The sequence below is a fragment of the Henckelia pumila genome, chromosome 1 (genome assembly GCF_033568475.1).
Source record: "Henckelia pumila isolate YLH828 chromosome 1, ASM3356847v2, whole genome shotgun sequence".
NCBI lineage: Eukaryota > Viridiplantae > Streptophyta > Magnoliopsida > Lamiales > Gesneriaceae > Henckelia > Henckelia pumila.
Genome location: NC_133120.1, coordinates 131502280 through 131527098, shown reverse-complemented (window position 1 = coordinate 131527098; position 24819 = coordinate 131502280). Strand labels below are relative to the sequence as shown.

The 24819-nt window shown below is 37.2% G+C and overlaps 1 pseudogene; it reads left to right on the top strand.

The window, feature by feature from the left end:
• Positions 1-1855: 1855 nt before the first annotated feature.
• Positions 1856-24731, top strand: LOC140874015 (G patch domain-containing protein TGH-like; annotated as a pseudogene).
• Positions 24732-24819: the final 88 nt, after the last annotated feature.

Genomic DNA, 24819 nt, shown 5'->3' with positions numbered 1-24819 from the left:
AGAATGAGAGAAAGAGAATTCACTGGTCAACTTGGGATTTCCTCTGTCGCCCTAAATATCATGGTGGTATGGGGTTTAGAAAGATGTAAATTTTCAATAAAGTCTTACTAACCAAACAAGTATGGCGCATTATTCAAAACCCAAATTCTTTGGTGGCAAGAGTTTTGAAAGCTCGGTACTTTAAGCACACAGATATTTTGCAGGCACCGGTTGGATGTAACCCATCTAATATCTGGAGATCGATGTGTTGGAGCAGAGATGTGTTGGATGAGGGCTTGTATTGGAGGATTGGAGATGGACATTGAGTGAATATTATGCGGGATAAATGGTTCCCTTCATTGCGCTCAAACTTATATGAACACGGTGTTCGAGTGACAGATGGGGCACATGTGAGCTCTTGGATCATTAATTATCAATGAGATTTGAACACTATCAACAATGTATGCCCGAGCTATATAACTCAAGAGATAATTAAGCTCCTTATTCCACGCTTTGGATTGAGTAATAAGAGATTCTGGAAATTCAAAGCTAAAAGCCAATATTCGATGAAGAGTGGGTATCGAGTTGGTAGTGGGCTGCATAATCCGCCGGCAAACCAATCGGATTCTGTGATAATGAAAAATTGGTGGAATTTTATTTGGTCCCTGACTATCCCTCCAAAGATTTGGATATTCTGGTGGCGAGTTTTTCATAACATCATTCCTACTATGATGAATCTGAGAAAACATCATGTGCCCGTCTTTGGATGGTGCTGCCCTCTTTGTCACACTTATGCAGATTCAACATGCCATTCACTTTTTTACTGCTCTAAGGTGAAGAAGTTCCAGAAAGAATGTGGGGGTATGGGGGAGTCTCAAGAGGTTTGGAAGCCAGAATATTCAAGAGATTTGTATGTGTTTGTGGTCCATTTGGAGAGGGGCGAACTTGAGGAGTTTGTGTGCCGTGCATGGGTTGTATGGGGTGCAAGATGCAAAGCCGTTCACAGTATTGATAATCAAGAGTCGATCCTATATCCCACTAATACAATTTTTCTGTTGAATGATTATCGGCAAGCCATGAGCGAGTTAGCGAAGCCTCGTGCCATTGAAGAGAGATCGTCACCAACTTTGTGGGAGAAGCCGACAGCAAATTGGCATAGGATTGACGTGGATGCAAGTTTCAACAAGGCGATTACTCAATGTGGACTTGGGGGTGTGATTCGGAACCAGAATGGACATGTGGTAGTAGCTTTTGGCAAAGCAGTTAAAATACCAGATTCTATAGTCTTGGGAGAATTGCTTGCTCGCGTGTGCGTTTTTTCTGATTCACTTTTGGCAGTACAAGCAGTCACGGAGCCATTCAATGATCTAAGTTATGTTGGTTCTTGTGCTTTAGAGATTAGATAATTAATTTCCGAGTTTACAAATGTTTGTTTTTCTCATGCAAGGAGATCGACCAATGAAGTGGCTCATTCCTTGGCAAAATTTGTTATTTCTTCTACTATACCTTTTTGTTGGGTGCCTGAGAATTTCCCTTTGTGGCTGGACCGACTTGTAATTAGTGACAATTTTATTCATCAATAAAAATTACAAGTTTTTGTTAAAAAAAAACAATTTGTTTGATTTAATTGATTAAACTTTAAATAAGACGATAAATTATAATTTTATTTTTTTAATATTTAATAAATTATAAATAATATTATTTATTAAGAATAATATTGTAATTCAAAATTTGATACATGATAAATAATTATTAATTTAATTCATATAAGATAAATAATTAATAGATGAATAAATTGTATAACAAAATAAACAAAAAAATAATTTACATAACAAGGGAAGCCTAAACATAAGTACTTGTCATGGGCTGTTTTTTTTGTTTTTCCTTTTGTGAAGAAAAAAAAAGAAAACATGAATGGAAATCGTCCTCCTCGAGGACCAATGGACCCGTGGGTTATAGTGGCTTGAATCGATGAAATGGAGCCTTAAATCGTGAAGCCCGAACCCTAGACGCCAGTGAAGTTTTGGGCGCGATTTCAGTAAATTGTCCTTTGGTTTATATATATAGTGCTCATTAGTTTACACACGCACTAATAATAATGTCGGGAGATGACGAAGATTTCGTGTTCTATGGGACGCCGATTGAGCGCGAAGAAGAAATCAGCAGTCGCAGAAAAAAAGCTGTTGCGGAGGCATCTGGACAGCTGAGAGCTCTGCCCCCTTGGAAACAAGAGGTGACTGCGTTGAATAAATTATTATTTTTTTTTTATTGTCAGAATATCATTCAATTGAATCCGGTTCATGCGTTCCTTTAGAGACTAGCTTTTTGGGTTTGGGCTCGTCTCTGGTGCCTAACAGTCGCAGAGCGTGTTGTTGCTGTTGCATTATGAGAAAGTGGTTTGAATTATGCAATAGGATCCTATCCTCCTCGGAATAAATCATTATGGTTTTTAATTGAATGATCATGAATCGACTAGAATTGCATTTGTGTCTGTGGTGAAAGTTTGATGCCCATAGTTTTCAGAGTGTTTAATAATTCACTTAGTAAATTTGTATGTTGGTATCTACACACTCTCTGTTGTCTTGGGGTAGGTTGACCAACTTATTGTTACTAATTATATAATCTCATGATTGGAATTCTGGTTGGTACATCTTCAGGTTACAGATGAAGAAGGGAGGAGAAGGTTTCATGGAGCATTTACGGGCGGTTTTTCTGCTGGTTACTATAATACCGTTGGCTCCAGAGAAGGTGTTGTTCTGTGATACTCCTTCGTGGATGACCTTCTAGTTCATATCAATATCAAATATTCAAATGTGAAACTTTGTTGTATATCAAACTTACAGGATGGACTCCAAAATCATTTACATCATCCCGGAAAAATAGGGCAGAAATCAATCAACAGAGCATTTATAACTTCCTTGACGAGGATGAGAAAACTGTGCGCTCTATCTGTTCTTTCACTTTTTTTTAAGCAATATGTTTTACGTTAGTATTGCTTACTTCAATTGCATTGTCCTAAATGTAGAGTTTTTTTTATGATTCAGCAGCTGAACTAGGAAGTCATAAAGGGCTTTTTTTTTTAATTTTGTAATAGTTCGCAGCGTACTTTAAGAAGGAAGAATGCGATGATATCCATAAGCGTTCACGGACAGACAACAGAAAGAAAAGAGAGAAACAGAGAAATAAATAACTTGAGAGAGGGAAAGCAATGCAAGCAAAAGAGGGTTTAAAGATAAATTGATGGATAGTGTAGGAACTAAAGGAGATGATTATAACGAGATTGAGAAGAAGGAATGGAATGTTTGTGATATATACATCTGAAAAGAAGGGATGCCGTGTGATTTGTCATCTGCTTGTCCATACTTTCTATTTTGGGTAATGTTATCTGATTTACTGTTCCAGGAAATGGAGGGCCGTTCCTTGGGGACATCAATGCAGTTTGATACATTTGGATTCACAGCTGCAGAGCTTGCACGTAAACAAGCTGAGAAGGAACAACAACAGAGGTTTCTAATCTTTATTTTAAGTGTTTCTTTGCCCACATGAAATCATTTTTGTCTTTATTAGTTGTTGTGGCTTGTCACAACATTTCCCCTTGAAAGACTTGCTTGAAAACTTTATAAACTAGTGTTTAGACAATGACAAGCTTCAATCCTGAATGTAGATTCTTCTGTGCTGAACATTTTTCTCCTCTCCTCCTTTGATTTAATCTGACGCCCAGTTTTTTTAGTGTACTGTGAGGTATCTTTGGCTTGATAGTCTACTTATTGCACAATTAGGTAGAAGCATTTATTGACAATTCTACCAACTACTTTGTATAACCTATTCTCTGCTGCTGAAGATGCAGTTGTTGCACTTGTAAGATGAGTTTTATGAGTACAAAAAGAGACTTTGAGTTCTGTATGGTGTTAATGTTGTAGTTTGTTGAGTGTCAGACTATTTTTGGACAGCATCAAGTAATTTTGACTGTTATACATATGTGACACAGCGCTTCATAATTTGTGACTGCAGTTACCTCTTTTCTCCCTTTCCTTTCTTTTCTTTCCTTTTCTTTTGTGTTCTGGATTTTCATGCTGAAGTTAGTCGTACAGCATTCAGTATAGACTTTGATTATTGGATTTTTATATTCTTGCATGTTGAATGTGAGTGGCACTGTCAGCTAAAGAATTTCAATCCTTGTGACACCACATCTTTTGGTTCTTATAGACGATTTTCCAGTAATCTGACAGTTTAATCATATAGGACTTTTCAGTCTCATGTTGTGTTAAGACCTTTTGTTCAACTCATTGCAGACCGTCAACTATTCCTGGACCTATTCCTGATGATCTAATAATTCCAGCTACAGAATCTATAGGTTTGCTATGCTAACTGACAATGATTAAGTTTGCTGCATGCTGTGATTTCACGTGCCTGATTATTACTCCTGTCAATCAGGTGTCAAATTACTCTTAAGGATGGGATGGCGGCATGGTCGATCCATAAAGAATGCTAGCAAGAGTTCACAGTATGGTATGCTTTTATGGCTCATTTTTTATTGTTCCCCTACAGTCCTACTACCTGAAAAACATGAAAATTTATGTATTTTTCAATGCCTTTACTGGCAGCTGAGAGTATTTGGAGATCTAAAATTTGCTCTGATTCGGATAATGAGTAAGCATGTTTTTAATCTTTGGACCTTTGGTGGCTGCATAAAGATGGTCCTACTACATGTGAGAACATGAAAATTTATGTATTTTTCAATGCCTTTACTGGCAGCTGAGAGTATTTGGAGATCTAAACGAAGTAAAAGATGAAAAACGCATACGCAGAGCCGAAAGCTTTTCTATTTTCACGTAAAGAATCATAGATGCTGGTTACAGATTTATAAATACCCTAGGAGCCTTATCACATCAAGATACTCTACCAACAACCTATTAGATAACTCTTTTAAATACAAACACAATTATCCTAAACAATAAATTATCTAGAGAATATTTAATATCCAACGCTCCCTCTCAAGTTGGGTCATATATGTTGATCATGCCCAGCTTGGAACTCATGTCATCAAGTTCGGCCGGTGAAGGGCTTTAGTCAGGATGTCTGCGATTTGTAAGTGAGAGGGGATGTAGTTGAGATCAATGACCTTCTTCTCAATCTTCTCACTTATAAAGTGACGGTCTACTTCAATATGCTTCGTTCGGTCGTGGTGAAGAGGATTCTTGGCAATACTCATGGCTGCTTGATTGTCACACATCATTTTAAAAGGATGACCATCTTCAAGCTTCAATTCATTGAGTAGTCTCTTCAGTCACATTCCCTCACAAATGCCTTGTGCTAAGGCTCTGTATTCAGCTTCTGCACTGCTACGTGCCACTACAGACTGCTTCTTACTTCTCCAAGTTACTAAGTTTCCCCAAATAAATATGCAATATCCTGACGCTGATCGCGTATCAGTATGTGATCCAGCCCAATCAGCATCGCTATACACTTCGATGTTTCTGACAGACTTCTTGAAGCATAGTCCTTTTCCTGGATTCCTTTTCAGATATCTCAATATTCGGTAAAATGCATTCATGTGGTCCTCTGTTGGTGATTCATGACTTGGCTAACACCACCCACATCAAACCCAATATCGGGACGTGTGTGCGAGAGATAGATCAATTTGCCTACTAACCTTTGATACCTTCTTTTGTCACCTGGTGGACTGTTATTCCCAACTGAAAGATTAACATTAGCACCCATAGGAGTGTTGACTGGCTTGCTCCCCAACGTTCCAGTTTTTTTAGGAAATCTTGCACCTATTTTCGTTGAGAAATTGAAATCCCATTGGATGATCTAGCCACTTCCATTCCTAGAAAATATTTGAGATTTCCAAGATCCTTCATTTCAAATTCCTTCGAGAGTAAGGATTTGACACATATGATCTCCTCCTCATCATTCGCTGCCAATACAATACCATCAACATAAACTATTAGGGCTGTGATCTTATCACATCAAGATACTCTACCAACAACCTATCAGATAAATCTTTAAATACAAACACAATTACCCTAATCAATAAATTATCTAGATAATATTTAATATCCAACACTAAAATTTGCTCTCATTCTGATAATGAGGAGTAAGCATGTTTCTGATTTTTGGACCTTTGGTGGCTGCATAAAGATGGTCCTACTACAACTGAAAACATGAAAATTTATGTATTTTTCAGTGCCTTTTCTGGCAGCTGAAAGCATTTGGAGATATAAAATATGCTCTCATTCTGATAATGAGTAAGCATGTTTCTGATTTTTGGACCTTTGGTGGCTGCATAAAGATGGCCGCTCCTGATTTATGGAGCTCATAGAATAGCATTTAATTTAATGTTTTTTTTCTTTATATTCTTTTCCCCTTTTATTTCCAGAAATTGAGTTTTTTTATGTTGGTTTTCATGCCAGAAGATTAACTCAACTGTCTTGAATCTTGGGGATAGATACTGCACTATGCAAAAATTTAGATGACAGAAAGTAGGATTGATGTGCAGATTATTCTCCACTTCTATTTTGTCTTTTTTATAAATTACTTCAATTGGTCCTACATATTTGACTTCCATTCATGGTGTAGCTCAGGTGCCAAACCCCATGAAATTTGTCATAGTTGTCACTTAGCATGAAATCCTATGTATTATTTTTCTCCATAAATGATGGAGAATCAAGTAAGGTTGAAAATGTGTCCAAAATTAATTGCATATCCAATAAATCCCAGATCCACATTCAACTGGATATGCAGATGCCACTGGTATTTATTGACCCCTTGCTGTGTATGTAAACTATAACACCCTTTCCAATTCCAACCTCCAAGAGGAATGATATTGAGATGCAAATACCACAGAAGACCGAAAATAGAATTGGTGCACAGGAATCCATTAGAAATTAAGATAATCTAATTGCTTTGAATGCATAACAAAAAATTATAATGGTCTCAAATCCATACTTTTATACATGGCAACCACTTCCGATTTTTGTTATTGTTTAGAATGCATGGGGGAACCACTTATTCTAGGTGTTGAGGAACTTCAAATCTGAATATGTGGAGTGTTTAGAAAAAGGTCATCATTTGAATGGCTTTAGAAGGAAACCTGTTGATGTGGTAAGCTTTGAGCGGTAATTAAAATACTTCAACCCAAAAGATATGAGGCATGTGTCAAGTGTGCGGGATAGGGATTGGGTTATGGGTTATGGGTTATGGGTCAATTAACAAAAGAGTCACGAAGAGGAGATTTTTTCTTTTTATTCGTAGGGGTCTTTCGTCCACTTTCACCTATTTTCAATAATGTAACAGAGGCTCATTGGAGAGAACCTCTCGATCTCACACTTTGTTTTTAAAAGGAATTCAAGCTTGTTTATTCATTCACCATGGTTGTAAATAAATGCAACCAGTTCACCAAATCCTAAAAAATAAAAACCTGGAAAAGATAAAAGATCCTATTGGCCAAGTTATTTCCCAATGAGACCAGCTGGTTCATTAAAAAATAACAAACAAACTGATGAAAGCAAGAAACAAAAAATCCAAGCAGCTGCTTTGATGTAGATTAAAATTTCCATGAGTTAATCTTCTGTAGATGATATCCACGTGGGTTGTTGGGCCTGGGCTGCAATTGATCATGACAGCACGATATAAGAAATCATCATATAAAATGCAACTTCAAGAAAAATGTTCTCTAATTAATTCGATTTTGAGGGGTATAGCCACAAGAACTTTAATGAAGTGTGCTTTTTTCACTGAGATAGAATGTTAATTCATTTGCAAAATGTTTTCTGCCATTGTCAGTACATAGAATGCACACGGTGGTTTGAATTTTGAAACAGATTGGTTTTTTGCGTAAGGAATTTTTTTGTTAACAGAGAATTATATTTTCTTTCAACATGATCATTCGTATATCCAACAAATTCTAAGTGATCATCAATGAGAAATTACACCAAATGTCTAAATTTCACCCGTATTCATTCAATCCAAATGGGCCCCAAGTGTTGATGTGAAAAACATGGAAGGATTTTTTTTCCCCAAAGAATAGAAGGATGAAATGGTTTTGATGGCCTAGACAAATTTGCTAGATATTCATATTTTGTTTGCTCTGTCCTAATAGAATGTCCGTACTAGAAAGAAGAAGCATCTTTATGAATGAACAAATTGGTTTACAATCTTTCAAGCATCGGAAATTTGGACGACCCTAGAGATTGTTCCCCAACATGACCTCATAATTTGACATGATGGACTTGGAACTTGAGAAGTAACAGAGTCTATGAGTAGTGTTTGACTGCGATGGAAATTAGAGAACATTCTTTTCCTTAGCAGTGCCAACCGTCCTCCAAGAGGTTTGGTCTTTAATTCAATGTAAGAAAGAAAAAATGTCCTGGAGCTTTTTAAATCACTTGTTAATTGACTAGCAGAAATAAATTCTATTGAAATTTGAAAAATCAAATATATTGATACCTGAAAATTACGAACAAATGGGGTTGTTCTCAGAACAAATTCTTGGATATTAATATCTCCTTGCTCTCTGCATAGAGAACATAGTACCATCCACTAGTGAGATCCAAGTTATAATGGCTACAGACTCAAAAGTTAAAATTAGTTCTCGATCTCTTCAGCTTATAACTTTTCCTGTACCTGTTTTGTTGACATGATTTGTTCTCTAACTAATGAAACTTGAGAATTCTCTCTTTGTTCAACTGATGCAATTACTGTAGCAGTATTATCTGACGTAGTGGGCAATTTAAGCAAAAAATAAGCTGCTTCAAAAGTTTCATTGTATAGGGTACACAAAGCATTTGTTTTTTCATATTCGGTTGTGGTAGCAATTTTTTTTTTTGGGTGAGTTTTGGGCTTCCACTCAGGTAGTTTTCCGCGCAGGACTCGACATCTCACATGTATGACTAGCAATTGTATAAAATTTCTGTTAGAAATATGCTAAAATAGCATTAATCTTGTGTATAATTTTTATGAAGATGTTCGTAGAGAAGCAAGAAAAGCATTTTTGGCATTTTCATCAGAGAATGAGGGATTAAAGCTTGGTCAGGTGGATGAAGATGATAGGGGAAATGCCCATGATATGTTAGTGGACAAAGATGATCAGTTCTCTAGCACACCGGTCAGCTTGAGTCCTTTTTTTTAATCAACCAGATTGAGTTTATTTTTTATACTATCAAAAAAAGTTTGATTGCTTTTTTCCTTGTACTGAATTTGCATACACTACAATTTATTAATTTTACGACAAAGTAGTTACATAGTGCAAAGGAAAAAGAGGGGTATATATCGACCATTATATACTGATTTGGCTTGCTTTTTAGAATTCATATTTTGAATTTTCAGTTTATTCTATTCTATTTACATATTTTGAAAGAAAAATGGAAGAAGCAACCAATACGAAAGAACAAATGAAGTAATTTTTGTGCTGAGCTGCATATGGAATTGCAGTGCAGATTACTTTTCCTATTCATGCATCACATGCAAAAGCGTGATATCACTAGAGTCCGCCCCCATGTGAATAAGAGTGAAGTTTTCTAGTTCACAGAACCGATTTTGTTCTCCTTGAAGCATGTGGCCATGTAAAAAGTTGTAGGAGCAACACCATCAGTTTTAGATATGCACCAGATAGAAATATGTCTGTAGGTCACTACCCAAGGTTTGGGTTCTTGCTTGGTTCTATAAGTTGCTTTTATGTATTCTCGTATCTTCTTTTATAAGTCATAAGTATAATTTTAGTCGACATGCTCTGTTGTTGACAGAGTCCACCAAAGAGACATTGTGGGTGAATATTACTTTTCCATGAGTCGAGTCTGTTGGAATTTTTAGATTGTAAGGATACACAAGAGAATCTCCACAAAATAGGGAAGAACATAGAAAAAAGAGGTGAAGTCGGGAAAAAGTGAAAAGAACTGAGTAAGACGATTTTGTAGGTGTAGGATATTGAGAATATTATATTAACAAATCAGCCTCCTATCAAATCTTGAGTATATGGGCAGCTGATATGCTTATATGTATATATTAGGTTATTTCTGTTTTTAGGAGATTTGATAGGTTATCTTTCCTTGTTTTGTTGTAATCCTTATCTTTAAATTAGAGTTGTACAGACTGCCTTTTAATTAAGAAGAATAAAGAATTTCATTCACTTCTTCATGGTATCAGAGACGTTAAGATCCTAGGGATACAATTTCTGCGATTACATCAAACTCCGAGGTCACCTCCCCTCAAGACTCCACTGTCTCCAACTTGAGTGGAACTCAAGACAGTGGCCAAATTCTGATTATTGGCCACAAACTAAATGGAAATAACTATCTCCATTGGTCTCAATCAGTAATGATGTTTGTATGTGGCAAAGGTAAAGATGACTACTCATATGGGGCAGCTGCTCGTCCAAAGACATATGATCCGAAGTTCAAATTCTGGAAATCAGAAAACAGCATGGTTCTGTCATGGTTAATCAATTCCATGACCAACGAAATAGGAGGAAACTTCTCCATGGAACAGCAAAATAAATCTGGGAGGTAGTGAAGGAAACCTACTCAAATAAAGAGAATACCTCAGGATTATTTGAAATAGAGAGTAACCTTCATGATCTACGGCAAGGTGATTTAACGGTGACCAAATATTTTAATACTCTCACTCGTTATTGGCAGCAGGTTGATATGCAGAAGATCACTCGTGGAACTGCCCTGATGATGACGAAACATATCGGCTGATTGTTGAGAAGAAAAGAGTCTACAAATTTCTATTTGGGCTGAACAACAATCTTGATGACGTTCGTGGAAGGATTAAAGGAATGAAACAACCAATAAGCCTGCGAGAAGCCTTCTCAGAAGTCCGAAGAGAGGAAAGTAGAAAGAAAGTGATGCTTGGGACTCCTGCCATTAATTCTCAGATGGAAAATTCTGCCCCGGCCCTAGCTGCTCGTGTTCATAAAAATTACAGCCAAGATAACTTGAAAAAAAGGAGCGTCAATATTGTGAACGATGCGAGAAGCCAAACCACACAATTGAAAATTGCTGGAAAATTCATGGGAAGCCAGCAAATTGGAAACCTCCACGCCCGCAAAACCGAGGCAAGCAGTAAAGGAAGAAATTCAGCAACCACCGAGTCCACTTTGTTTAGCAAAGAGCAGCTTGAAATTTTGAAGCACATGATCAACCAATCTCAGACAGCCAATTCTGCTCAAAATATTGGGACGTGATCATTAGCACAAAAAGGTAATTTCTTGAATGCCCCAAGTGTTAAGAGGAATAAGCTGAATTCTTGGATTGTAGATTCGGGTGCTTCAGATCACATGACTGGAGATAGAGATGTTCTCACCAATTTCAGCCCTTGCCATGAGAAAATAACAGTCGGTATTTGCTGATGGATCATCCTCCAAAGTTATTGGAACTGGTTCAGTGACTATCTCAAAGGATTTTGACACTTAACTCTGTCCTTTTGGTGCCTGAATTGATTTGCAATTTATTATCTGTTAGTAGACTCACACAGAATCATAATTGCATTGCTAAATTTTCTCCAAAATCTTGTGAATTTCAGGTCTTGTATTTGGGGAAGACGATTGGCAATGCTAAAGAATGCTCGGGACTCTATCTACTTGAGGCAAATAATTCTTCCAAAGGGAAAGGTCCCAACTCTAGTTGTCTAGTGTTTGTTAATCAGGATCAAACCTTTATTTTCCAAAAAAAGGAGAACGATATCATGTTATGACATTATAGGTTAGGACATCCCAATTTCATGTATCTCAAGAAGCTTTTTCCATCTCTTTTCATTATAAGATAAGAATTCGAATGAGTTTCATTGTGAGATTTGTCAATTTGCCAAACATGTTTGAAATTCTTATCCTTACCTACCTTACAAAGAATCACAACCCTTCGCATTAATCCACAATGACGTATGGGGCCATCTAAGATAAAAAATATCACTGGGTCTCGATGATTCATAACCTTTATAGATGATCACACTAGGTTAACATGGGTGTTCTTAATGAAAGAAAAATCTGAGGCTGGTCCGATATTTCAGAAATTCAATACCATGATTCAAACTCAATTCCACACTTAATACAAATTTTGAAAACGGACAATGCCAAGGAATGTTTTGCCTCCATCCTTAGTGATTATCTCACAAGTCAAGGTATTGTTCACGTAAGCTCAGTGTTGATACACCCCAACAAAATGGCATGGCCGAGAGAAAAAACCGACATCTTTTGGAAGTGGCTCGATCTCTCATGTTTTCTACACATGTACCAAAGCATTTTTTGGGAGAAGCAATACTCACAACAGCCTATCTTATTAACAGAATGCCTTCCCGAGTCCTAAAATTTCAGACCCCTTGTCAAGTCCTACTTAAAAGACAACCTAATACACATCTGATATCATTTCTTCCTTCCAAAATATTTGGTTGTTCCTCGTTTGTTAATATCCATAGTCACCATTGGGGAAAGTTAGATCCTAGAGCTATTAAGTGTATTTTTTTGGGGTATTCTTCAAATCAAAAGGGATACAAATGCTATTCTCCACTTACAAGAAAATTCTATAACACTATGGATCTAACCTTTTTTAAAAATCAGCCATACTTTCCCAAATCTGACATTTAAGGGAACACAATGTCACACAGAAACATCAGTTTAGGGATATCAGCATGAAGACCACTACCTAGATGTTCCCCACGTTGCACTTGGTTCAGACTTGCACAATATTCCAGCCCATGATTTGCCTACTCCAAGCCTACCTGATGACACTACCCAACCCAATGCACATGATGAACTTATCACCTACTGTAGACGAAACAGGAACCAAAAGGAGATAGAGCATCGAGTATCACTTGAGCAGAACCAAGAATTGAAATCGGATACGGGACCAAAAGATTCGCCAGGTAAGCCTATTCCTGAGTCTGCTAAAGATAAAGATTTACCTATTGCATTGAGGAAGGTGTCCGAGAGTGCACAAAGCATTCAATTTCTAATTTTGTGTCATATCAAGGATTATCTAACAAATATAGGATTTTTGTGGCAACCTTGGATCAAGCACAGATTCCTAAATCTATACAAGAGGCTCTCACAATACCAAAGTGGAAAGGTGCTGTACAAGAAGAAATTCGAGCTCTGGAGAAAAATGTGACATGGGAAATCACTGAGTTACCTTCTGAAAAACGGCCGGTTGGCTGTAAATGGGTCTTCACTATTAAATATAGAGAAGATGGAAGTGTTGATCGATTCAAAGTCCGTCTTGTTGCAAAAAGATTCACACAATCCTATGGAATTGATTATGAAGAAACGTTTAGAGTTCTTCTATCTCTCGCTGTAAATTTAGATTGGTCACTACATCAATTAGATGTCAAGAACGCATTCCTTAATGGAGACCTTGCGGAAGACGTTTACATGAACATTCCCCCTGGATTTGACTCTCCAGCCACAACCAACAAGGTTTGCAAGCTGAAACGGTCATTATATGGACTTAAACATTCCCCAAGGGCCTGGTTTGACAGATTCACAAGAGTGATCAAGTAGTATGGGTACAATCAATGTCAGACCGATCACACCGTCTTTGTTAAACACTCACCACATGGGAAAGTTGCTATCCTCATTGTATATGTGGATGCCATTATTTTAACTTGGGATCATGTGCAAGAGATAAGTACTCTCAAGACTTTGTCAGCCAAAGACTTTGAAATCATTTCGGGAGCCTTAGATATTTCCTAGGGATGGAAATAGCTCGGTCACAATTAGGAATTTCTGTCTCCCAACGAAAATACATTTTGGATCTTCCAGATGAAACAGGGATGCTTGGGGTGCAAACCATCAGACACTTTTATGAATCCAACAAGTAAACTGGGAACCAAAGAAAATTGTGCACCAGTTGATAAAGGGAGATTTCAAAGACTTGTGGGCAAACTCATATACCTATCTCACACAAGGCATAGTTGTTAAGGGCGCAAGACGCACTAAGGTGCAAAGGGGTCCTGGAGCCTGAGGCGCAAGACGCAAGGCGATGCCCGCCCCTTATCGAAACAAGGCGCACTATTAATTTTTCAGAAAAAAATATTTATTTAATGCTATTATATGACAAAACACTATTATTGAACTAATTAAGCTAAGCAAAAATATATCATATCACGAAAATCTTTCATTCTTTGAATATTTTCGCGTTACTTTTAATTTTCTAATCTAGAATACTGAGATTTTATTTTTAGTCTGCTGTGTGTGTATTTAAAAAATCTGCTATTACTAACAGAATTTTTCTTTACTTTCATTTTTCTTTTTTACCATAATAAGTGTAGGGATTTTCTCTACTAGTTTGCCAATCAATCAATCTAGATTCAGTTTAAGGCAGATTGACAATTTAGATCCTAGTTTATAGTTGTTATTTATCTATAAGTGTAATTTTCAAATATTTTGGGAAATAGAACCTCAATTAAATGTTCTTTAAATTAAAAAGGAAAATATATGACTTTCCTTGGCCCATTTATTTTATTCTAGGGTTTGGTAGGCTTTCCTTTTATTATCTTAATCTTAAAATTTAAAATAGAAAAGAAATGTAAGAAAACATAAAAAAAACTTAAGCGCGCTTCAGTGGCTTTCAAAGGCGCGTCTGGGCTCGCCTTATTAACGCCTTATTAAACCGCGCCTGGGCTCGCTTTATTAACGCCTTATTAAACCGCTTCCCAGGCGCAGAGGGGTCGCCTGGTGGGTGAGAGGCGCTCGCCTTTAACAACTATGACACAAGGCCTGATATAAGTTACTCCGTGAGCATGATAAGTCAATTTATGAATAATCCAAATGAAGAGCACATGGAGGCAGTTTAATGGATCCTCAGGTACTTGAAACTAACACCTGGAAAAGGATTTTACTTTGAAAAATCAGCTGACAAAGGCATAAAATTATACAGTGATGCTGATTGAGCCGAATCAGCAGTGAATAGAAGGTAAACTTCTGGATATTGCACTTATGTTTGGGGAAATTTAGTTACTTGGCGTAGCAAGAAACAGTCGGTTGCATCAAGAAGTAGCGTTGAAGCTGAATTTCAAGCATTGGCACTTGACATATATGAAGGGATGTGGCTACAAAAACTTATGAATGAACTGAAAATGTTTGTTGAAGAACCTATGAAGATGTTCTGTGACAATCAGTCAACTATTAGTATTGCAAAGAACCCAGTGCATCATGATAGGACGAAACATGTTGAAATTGATCGCCATTTCATAAAAGAGAAGGTAGAGGAAGGAATAATCAAGTTAATATATCTTCCTACTAGTCTTCAAAGTTCAAACTGCCGACATACTAACTAAAGCACTTTCAAGGAAGAATTTTGAAGATTTGAGCTCCAAGCTAGGCTTAATCAACATTTACAGTCTAGCTTGAGGGGGAGTGTAGGATATTGAGAATATTATATTAACAAATTAGTCTCCTATCAAATCTTGAGTATATGGGCAGCCGATATGCTTATATGTATATATTAGGTTATTTCTGTTTTTATGAGATTTGATTGATAGGTTATCTTTCCTTATTTTGTTGTAATCCTTATCTTTAAATTAGAGTTGTACAGACTGCCTTTGAATTAAGAAGAATAAAGAATTTCATTCACTTCTTCAGTAGGTGATATCACGAGTTATTGTTAAGACTCTTAAGAGATAAAGAGCTAATGGAATATCAGTGTAGGTTCGCATTTGCGTTGTAGCATGTGATAAATGTTTGAACTCAGCGTTAGGTTGTTGGACCGTACTTCAGGCTCAACATTGGTCATCATCCTTAAGATTTGGTCAATTTATTTATTGTTTGAACTGTTTGGTTTTTTTGGGTAGGACAAAAGTATATCAAATTTATTCTGTAGTATTCTTGTGTGTGCTTACATGCTCTGGCACTGTCCTATGCTTAGTTGACATTGAAACTTGTGATCTTGCAAATTCAATTTCAACATTTAGTGCTGTTGATGGAACTCACCTTATTTTCCACTGGTCGGAGAAAATGATGGGGCTTACTGGTTTATTAGGGGTACTGGAGAGAGATAAATGCTTAGTTGTAAGCATGAATGCTGGTGATTTTTCGCGTCATGATAAATAGAATAGGTTGATGTGTGTAGTCAATGTTTTAATGTTGCAACTACTGCCTCGGATATAATAACTTGGAATTTCTTTTTTTAGGTGTATGTTATAAACCCCAAGCAGGATATGTATGGCTTAGGCTATGATCCATTCAAGCATGCTCCTGAGTTCAGAGGTATTTGCTGCTGAAATAATATTTTTCTCAACATACATTTTTGTGTTCCCTTGGAGGTTAAATATTTCTATTTTTTTTGTTTTCTTTTTACCCCTTTTTTCTTTTTTGGTTTAGAAAAGAAAAGGCTACGATATTCTGGTAAATTTGAGATGGAGCAACAGAGACCTCTTTCCATGAAACGTAAGCTCTTTCACTGCAATCAGATTTTTGTCGTACTCCAGCACCTAGTTTTCCAAAATTATTTTGTAGGCCTCCTCTAATGATTTGCTCGAATGAATTACCAGGAAAATCTGCTCCTGGTTTTGGGATTGGCGCTCTTGAAGATATAGATGCAGAAGATGAAGATATATATGATTCAGGTTAGTGATTGTTTCTAGCTGTTCTTTATATCCAACTAGAATGTGTTATGAGCACGAGTAAAAGATCGGGTTATGGGTCGGTGAATGGGTTGATCGTTGAACTCTGAGATTTGTTTGTTGCTTCTTCTACCTTGTCTACCTATTTTTTTGGAGGGTTCGAGGCTCGTTTGAGAGAACCTCGCGATCTCAATAATTTAGTTATATTGTTTGGAGAAAAGTTGAATGTCTTATTCCTTTTCATCAGCAATCATTAAAATACAAGAGAAAACATTAAAATTCCCCTATCTAGGCTCGAGATACAAGCACTTATTAAAGGAAGGTAAATAAGATCTAATCAATCCATTCCTTATTTTCTGAAAGTCCCATGAGTAAATCTTTGATATAGCACATCCTTGATTTTTGCTGCACGATTCTTGTTTGAGTTGGGCTGGGTTGCATGGATTGAGTATGAGTTGGGCTGGGCTGGGCTGCCTGGATTGGGTTCCTAACAGAATGAGCAGATTACCTACTGAATTCGGGCTATGGGCAAATGTCATGATCTTCAATTAACAGCTACGTATTAACACAAACATAGTGGAAATAGCATTGAAATATTACATAGTATTCAATATTAACTGGTGGAGAAATGAAAATATCCCAGAGTTTCCCTCCGTACGAGAAATGAACCCTAGCACAAGCTAGTAAAAATTCTCTTAAAACAAATATCTGGAAAATTATCTCAAATCTCGATCACACCTCTTTATTTCCTCTCTCATATCATATGGGCTCCTTTCTGTTTTCTATTTCTTCTGATATAAACATTCTTGGTAATGGGCTGTCTTCTTTTTGAGCCTTCTTCAGTTGTTGGGCCTTCTTCGATAGCCATAATTCTTCATGCTGCCTCCAAATGAGTCTTATCCTCAAGACCAAATCCCGGAAATGTGATATAAAATCGTTTGTAGTTTCCCAAGTGGCATCCTCCTGAGGTCGATTATTCCATTTCACCAACAGTTGACCAACTTGTTCACCATGTTTCTTCTTAATCTGCTGGACTATAATTTTCTCAGGCTCAAATGTGAGAGACAAATCTGATTCTAATTCTTGAGGAAGTTTGACATTCTGTACCACCCTCCCTATTGCCTTCTTAAGACCACTGTTGTAAATGACAGTAGGCGGTGGAGGGCGGTGAGTGATCGCCTACCGCCTAGGTCTGATTTTTTTTTAATACATAATTATATATAAACATACTTATATATAATTATGCAATGTAATTATAAATGGTCATCATTCTTTATGTAATATATATATGCAATAAAATAATTTTTATGCATAAATAAGCTTCATACAGTACAATACAATTTATATAAGTTGCAAATAAATTTATAAATGCAATTAACAAGATAATTAATAACGATTGATCACCATATTACTACTAAAAAATCATTCAATACAATTTATTAGACGGTTTGCGGCGGCAACGGTGGACGGTTTGAGGCGGAAGGAGGCAGGATCGTGGGTGACTGGGCTGGTGGGGCTATTATGTTTTGGACGAGAAAGTGTATAAATGTATTAATAATTACAGTTTTTTAAAATTTTGTTGACTTTGACCACCTTGCCCGCCCCTGCTCATCTTCTACCGCCTAAGCCAAAGAAAGTGCCATCGACGGCTGCCAGTTTCCTGATAAAGCCTTGGACAGAAAATTTGTCTGTGAGGATGAAATTGTTAAAAGGTTTTCCTCAAATTCCACATCATGCCTATGCTTGTTTGCCCGCTCAAGCGTCGCTGGGCACATTGAAGGTTATATTTCAACTGCCGGAGTGGCTCATCATGATCCCGCAATTCATTAGCCACTGGTCACTGCTGCCATTAAATTTCACCAGGTAAATACTGTAAGATGGAAGGAGGTTTACAACCATAAGGCATAAACCACCGCATACACAGTCGTGCACATTTAAAATGAAATTTTGTACCAATATTCACACTAGTGTATCCAGCTAGCATATTTCTGAGGCTGCTTAGTTATAAAACCTCGCAGATACGATCATACGTGACATATGTCTCATGACACTTGTTAACTGCCCCACTTCTTCCATCCGTCTCCGGGTGTTAGGCGGAGCTCATTTTTTATTCCGTCCCTTCTGATAAAATATTTCAGTCCAGAATAAACACATGAAAACGGAATCGCGGTTACTAACAAGAGATCGAGGTGGCCCATGTAACTTAACCACTTGGTGAACAACTCTGCCACATTTTTGGCCAAGAAAGGATGCCTAAGCCTAAGAAATGGTCATCCTTGGATAATCTGTCCACCACAACCAAAATAACTAAAATTCGCTAAGCGCTAGCTGGACGGCAAACCAGCGCCTAGTGCCTGGGCTGGGACCAGGCTCCGCTAGGCGGATTCGGTGGATTAAGCAGAAATTGAAGAATTAATATGACATTATCAATTTCATTATGCAGCTAACACCACACACACCCTCCATATGTCAATACAAATCGATTTCTCCTTTTGGTTCGAAAGTTAGGGCAACAGAAAATTGAAAGATGAAGATGAAGTTTGGTGTTAAAGGGCAAATTAACAAATAGGTTTTCTTGTGGAATGTTAATTTAGGGCCTATAAAAATGGACGATGTTTAAAGCCCAACACACAAAAATATAGTTTTAAAAGTAAAAAAAATTACATTTGAATTTTTTAAACTGGGATTTTAAATTAAACACCTTCCGAGCGCATAGGACCGTCTTGGCGCCAAGGATGGGTAGCTGGTCGACTAGCACTTTTTCAGTGCGGTCGGCCGGCACCTAGGGACTAAGCGGCTGATTCTTAGAACACTGATATGCATCAGTCTGCCCCTTCTTTGCCAATCACAATCCCACAAGCATCACATTCAATCACAGTATCTTTAGAAAAATCTGAATTCTGACATTCGTAACACCGGAGCTGTAACCGGTGCACGTTTGAGATTTCTCGAATGATTCTTGCCCACCATGGCTACAGTGTAAATCCTACCTATTTGTGCCTTTAGTTTATAGTCTGTGGGTGGTTGATGCCTCCCATAAAGTACAAAGGCAGCTCCAGCATATTATCGCCTACTGCTCGACTTCGCATAAAGTTAGGTTAGTGAGCTCGGTTTGAACCGGCCTCTATCTGGGGTTGGGCCCTGCCAACTCAGCTACTCATATAGCCCCCACGTGGATCTCCCTTGAAGCCCACCGTTGAATATCCAGCCTGATAGCCCAACAACCCCTCCCCCATACAATTTTCCTCAATCTTCCTCGCTAAATCCATTGCCCATATCACCATTCTGGGATCATGTATCCCTACCGCTGGCGTTCTTCCTCTCGCGACCCACTCAAAAAATAACCAAGACTTTTATCTTCCGGGAGGTCTCAGATTTGAGCCAACAACTGCTCATTTAAAATCCTACCTATTGCTCCCCTTATTGCAAGGATGCGAGTAACTCGAATGGGTTTGCAGGCCCTCCACCCACAATCTCTTGATTAATTCATCCATGAACCTATCCAAATTCATGTTTGGAATTTTCAATCTCATCCATCTATACTAGTGTAGGCTTGAACCTCCATGCACATACGGGCGACTTTCAACCGATTGTCTGGGGCGTTCCATGAAGCTCAAATATTGTTTCTATCCTTAGGGATGACAATGGGGCGGTTCTAAACCCGCGGGGCGGGTCTAAACCCGCGGGGCGGGTCAAAGCGGGTCCATAAGCGGGTCCGGGGCGGGTCTCGGGTTTGGCCAAACCCGCCCCGCCAAAGTATTAAATATATATATAAGCCAAACCTGCCCCGCCAAAGTATACTATATATATAAATTTAAAATATTCATGTATATATATAAATAAAATATATATGTAGTATTAATAATATATAATTATATTATTATACTAAAATAATTAATATTTTATCCATAATTTGAATGTGTAATATTATTGGATTAATGAATTTATTTTATTATGATATGTTTAGTATAAAAATAAATATTAATTAATTACAAGTTAATAAATTTAAACTTTTGAGAATAATTTCCTTTTTTTGTCTTAAATATTAAAAATCTATATTTGAAATTAAATTTAATGGATATTGTGTTAAATTTTAAACTTTTTATTTTTTTAATTTTAATAAATTTAATATTATTTAATTTATGGCGGGTCCAACGTGGTCTAACCCCGGATTTGGACTCCGCCGGTTCGCGGGGCGGGGCGGGTCCCCGGGTTTAGCCAAACCCTCCCCGTTTGCCATCCCTATTTATCCTACCCAACCAGCCCCAAATCTAATCCATCAAAAAGCTGGCAAAACTCAATTCTCATCAATCCTTGCCTGCATTTCTACCAATCCCGTCCTCCAACCTCTTCAAAAATTCTGGTGTACAGGCTTCCTCAACTGATCGAGTATTTTTTCTACATTACGGGCTCCTGCCTCCTCCTCAGTACCCACCATTTAGCGCCTCACAATCTGCTCTATAATTGACCTTCAATTCTAATAGATCCCCCACTATTTTAGTTAGGAATATGCGACACTAGACTTGTATAAAGATTTGGAGATTGGCTCCTGATTTAGATATGATAGCTGACTATTGTTTGCTTTGTACACTAGTATGCTTTTGTGGACCCACTGGGTCCACTGTTTGTACCCTAAGTAAATTCATATATTATCATAAAAATTATAGTATTCTTATAAAAAAAAACTAAAGATTAATACGAATGTAGTTGAAATTCGGGGTAGTATAACTCGGTATGCAATATGAATCCATAAAAATGAAATAAGCGCATAGTATTCTCTATGTAAGAGTAATGATGCCTAGTTCAAGCTAGTGAAAACTCCCTTAAAACAAACGATCAGGATAATCACCTCAAATCTCTCACATGCCTGTTTGGTATCCTCTCTCATATACTATGTCTCCAGGAACCCACTACAACTCATAGGGGTAATCAAGTTGGTATTGTGTTCCTGAACTATCGTCCAATTCCCTGATATGGTAACGAGGCCAAACATTAATATTTGTTTTTTAATTTCAATAACTTCTTTCTATAAAGTCCACAGGACAAGTTTGCAATTTGCGGGTCGCTCCAAAACTTTGTGCTTTCACCATTTACTGTCTATCACTTATCCATGCTATCCTATTGGTCTGTTGAAGCAGATATTGATTTTGAAGATACCTATTTGCAAGAAATATAAGGAGCCTTCAAGAAGCCAGAATGTGGAAAATATGAAGATCCGAATATACTACGAAATATAAAAGTTTTAGATAAGAAAAAAAGGGGGGAAATTGATGTTCATCCTGTGTTTAATGGTTGCATCAGAATCTGACGGCCAATTAGAGAGGTATTTTTAAATGAGAACTTATTATACTGAATTTCAGATTTTGTGAGGAGTCTCGAACAAGGGTGTTGAACAAGAATCTCCTGTTACTTCAAGTCGTCAATAATTGCTTTTTAAGTTAATAGATCATTACATCTTTATTTGAGCATGACATGGGTGAATTTTAACTTGGTATACTTGTAATAGTAATTTCACAAATCAAATAGATTATACCAGAAACACGTTGGTCCCAACTTGAGTTTATGCAATCATTTGTGAAGATGTTGGTTTCCCCCCTCAATAATTCTGACGAATAAGCCCTAAACACCTATGGCATGCTGGTGAATGTTTTTGATATAAAAATATGAAATAAGCAGCTTCAAACATTTGAATAAATGTGCAAAGACCAGCTCATCAACTGTAACTTTGCAATAGGTTTCTGGATAATGTTGTAAATTCATAACGGACTCATTTTTTCTAATATCATCTATGGGTGGCATTTACAATGGCATCCTAACCAAGTACAAGAAGATTAAAAAGGTTTAAAGAGGAAATCATGCATTCTACTGGCTGCAAGGATTATAGTGTTTTATTTTTATAATTCCCCCCCTTTTCAGGGCAACAGAAACACTTAAAACAAATGATCTGCTATTAACTCAGTGTAGTTGAGAATGAACCGCATATAAGATTTGTCATGAAGCTGCTGTGGTATTACAGATTAGAAAGTATCGATGTGCAGTAAATTTAGAACTTACTGAGTGCTCTTTGTTTTCAATGTTCAAGATTATTGCTTCGTGCTTGTACAAAATCCACCAAGGAATGTCTCACAAACATCAATTTTAAGCCATCATAATTTTTCATGTTTTTTCAACCACTCTCACGTTGTATGCTGATCTGGAATGCAAGGTTTTATCATTTCCCAACCTAATTGAAAAGGAAACCATCCACCATCGCATACCATGCCTGCACTCCTTCTATTTTCCCTTTTTTGGGGCACTGGCTGTTGCTGTAACAAATTCATTATCATATTTGTTTTGTGCCATGCATAATTGAATCTTAAATCATGGACAGAAACAATTATCTCTTCATCTCCCTGCCAGATGAAGAAATCAATTCCTTTATATAAATTCAGTCAAACTTGTCCCTCTCTATGTAACTGTATGTTGCAACATTTCCTTTAGTAGTCAAGTTTTTGATATGTGAACTTGTGACAACTTCTTGGTAAAACGAAAATTTCGAAGTTAGTGGTTTGCTATCTGATGTGGTAATGCTAAAAATGCCCAATTGATTTGTTAAACAATAAAGAAAATCGAATGTGAATACTTTTTGGTATTGAGAACTCTACTACTCATGGATGACTGCACTTCTTTGGTTAGACAGTGTTAGGGGTCACTGTTTGGAGAAATCTAAGTGGTTAGTATTGATGATGCATTCCGATTTAGGGTTTATGGTCTGTGACAATATGTATGATATAAGTAGATTTGAGACTCCAGAAATTCCAATGAATTTTCTTCCCCGCCACAAGTTTCCGGCAGCTCTTTGACATGGAGAAAAGATTGCTAAGATTTCACCTCCTGAGGTGTCTCCTCCTGAAGATAACAGTCTTAATGTTTTGATTGAAGGGATGGCAACTTTTAGTATCTGCGTTGTGGCAAATTATTCGAGTATCTCTCTAGGAAGAAGAATCAGTCGAAATCCATTGTTTGGCTTTCTAAGCGGAGGAAATTGCTAGTGATTTTTTAGCTAGGGAATCTGTGGGAACAGCACCAGAAGCTTGCTGAAAAATCCAAAATAGGGGAATGGAAATCAGTTAAGGATGCAGAGAACTCTAACATGGCTGAAAGGCGAGGAAAGAATCTAGGTGAAAAAGCTCTAGAGATCGAATATCAAATGATTCAAGATCTATCGTCCCTTCTGCGGTTTCTGTTAAAGTTCAATTTAAACTTTCAGATACATTCACCAATCCATCATCACTTGTGAGTAGCTGAATGATGTGCACTAACCTGTATGAACTTCTTACACTATGATTTTTTTCTAAAGAATTGTTTATTTACTTTTCTTCAATGAAATTGTTAAATAACATAATATGAATTTATAGTCTGTTTCTATTTTTTTTTATCACGATTTATATCTGTTTTCAATTAAGCAATATTGAGTAATTCATGTTATGTGTCCGAATTTCTCCAACAGAAATAAGAACCTCATAACAGAAAACCTTTTAGTGATGATCCTGCAAATGCAAGTTAAGATTTGAACAGTTCCTGAAGGAGAAGTACGAAGGCGGTCTTCGTACTAAAAGAATTTGGTGGATCTCAGTTCAAAGTCAGAAGCTGCTCGTGCTCGTGAAAGATTATAATTTGAATCTGTCAGGCTGAGGCCATGGAGAAAGGAAAGTCTGGAAAAGAAAGCCATACAACTACCAGTTGCTTTCAGATTTGTCTTCCACTGCAGGGCTACAGTTCACTTCTTGTGGATTCCTGGTATGTTCAATGCAATGTGGGTTTTGTTTTAAACCGAAATTGTGGGCCCTGGTCATTATCCTACATGGTTTTAGGGTGTAAAAAGCGAATAAACTCATCGAGATGAGGATTTGATAACCCAGTCCATGTATCCAAAGAGGGAAGGAGTTTCAGTGGAGACCCAGCGCCAATCCTTTGCAAGCGCTTTGATTTAATTGATCCTTACATTGGCAGAGGTAGTTCATGCAATTATTTTCTCCCCACCATTTTTTTTATGGTAGAGTCCTGTTAGTTTTTCCTTTCAAAATGCTGTTGTCGAAGTAATTACTGTTGGATTTTCCTTTCAATGGTGGTGGTGTTGAATGAGTACTTCATTTTCTCATGATTTTGTTTTCGATGTTTGCTCTTTTTTCTCTCCACCAGCTGTTTTTGTTTAGCATAGCTTTCATGGTACTGGCCAAGAGGTGGTGATATTAAGGATGCAAACATGAATGCTGATACAAACTCGAAAATAGTCCAATTGAA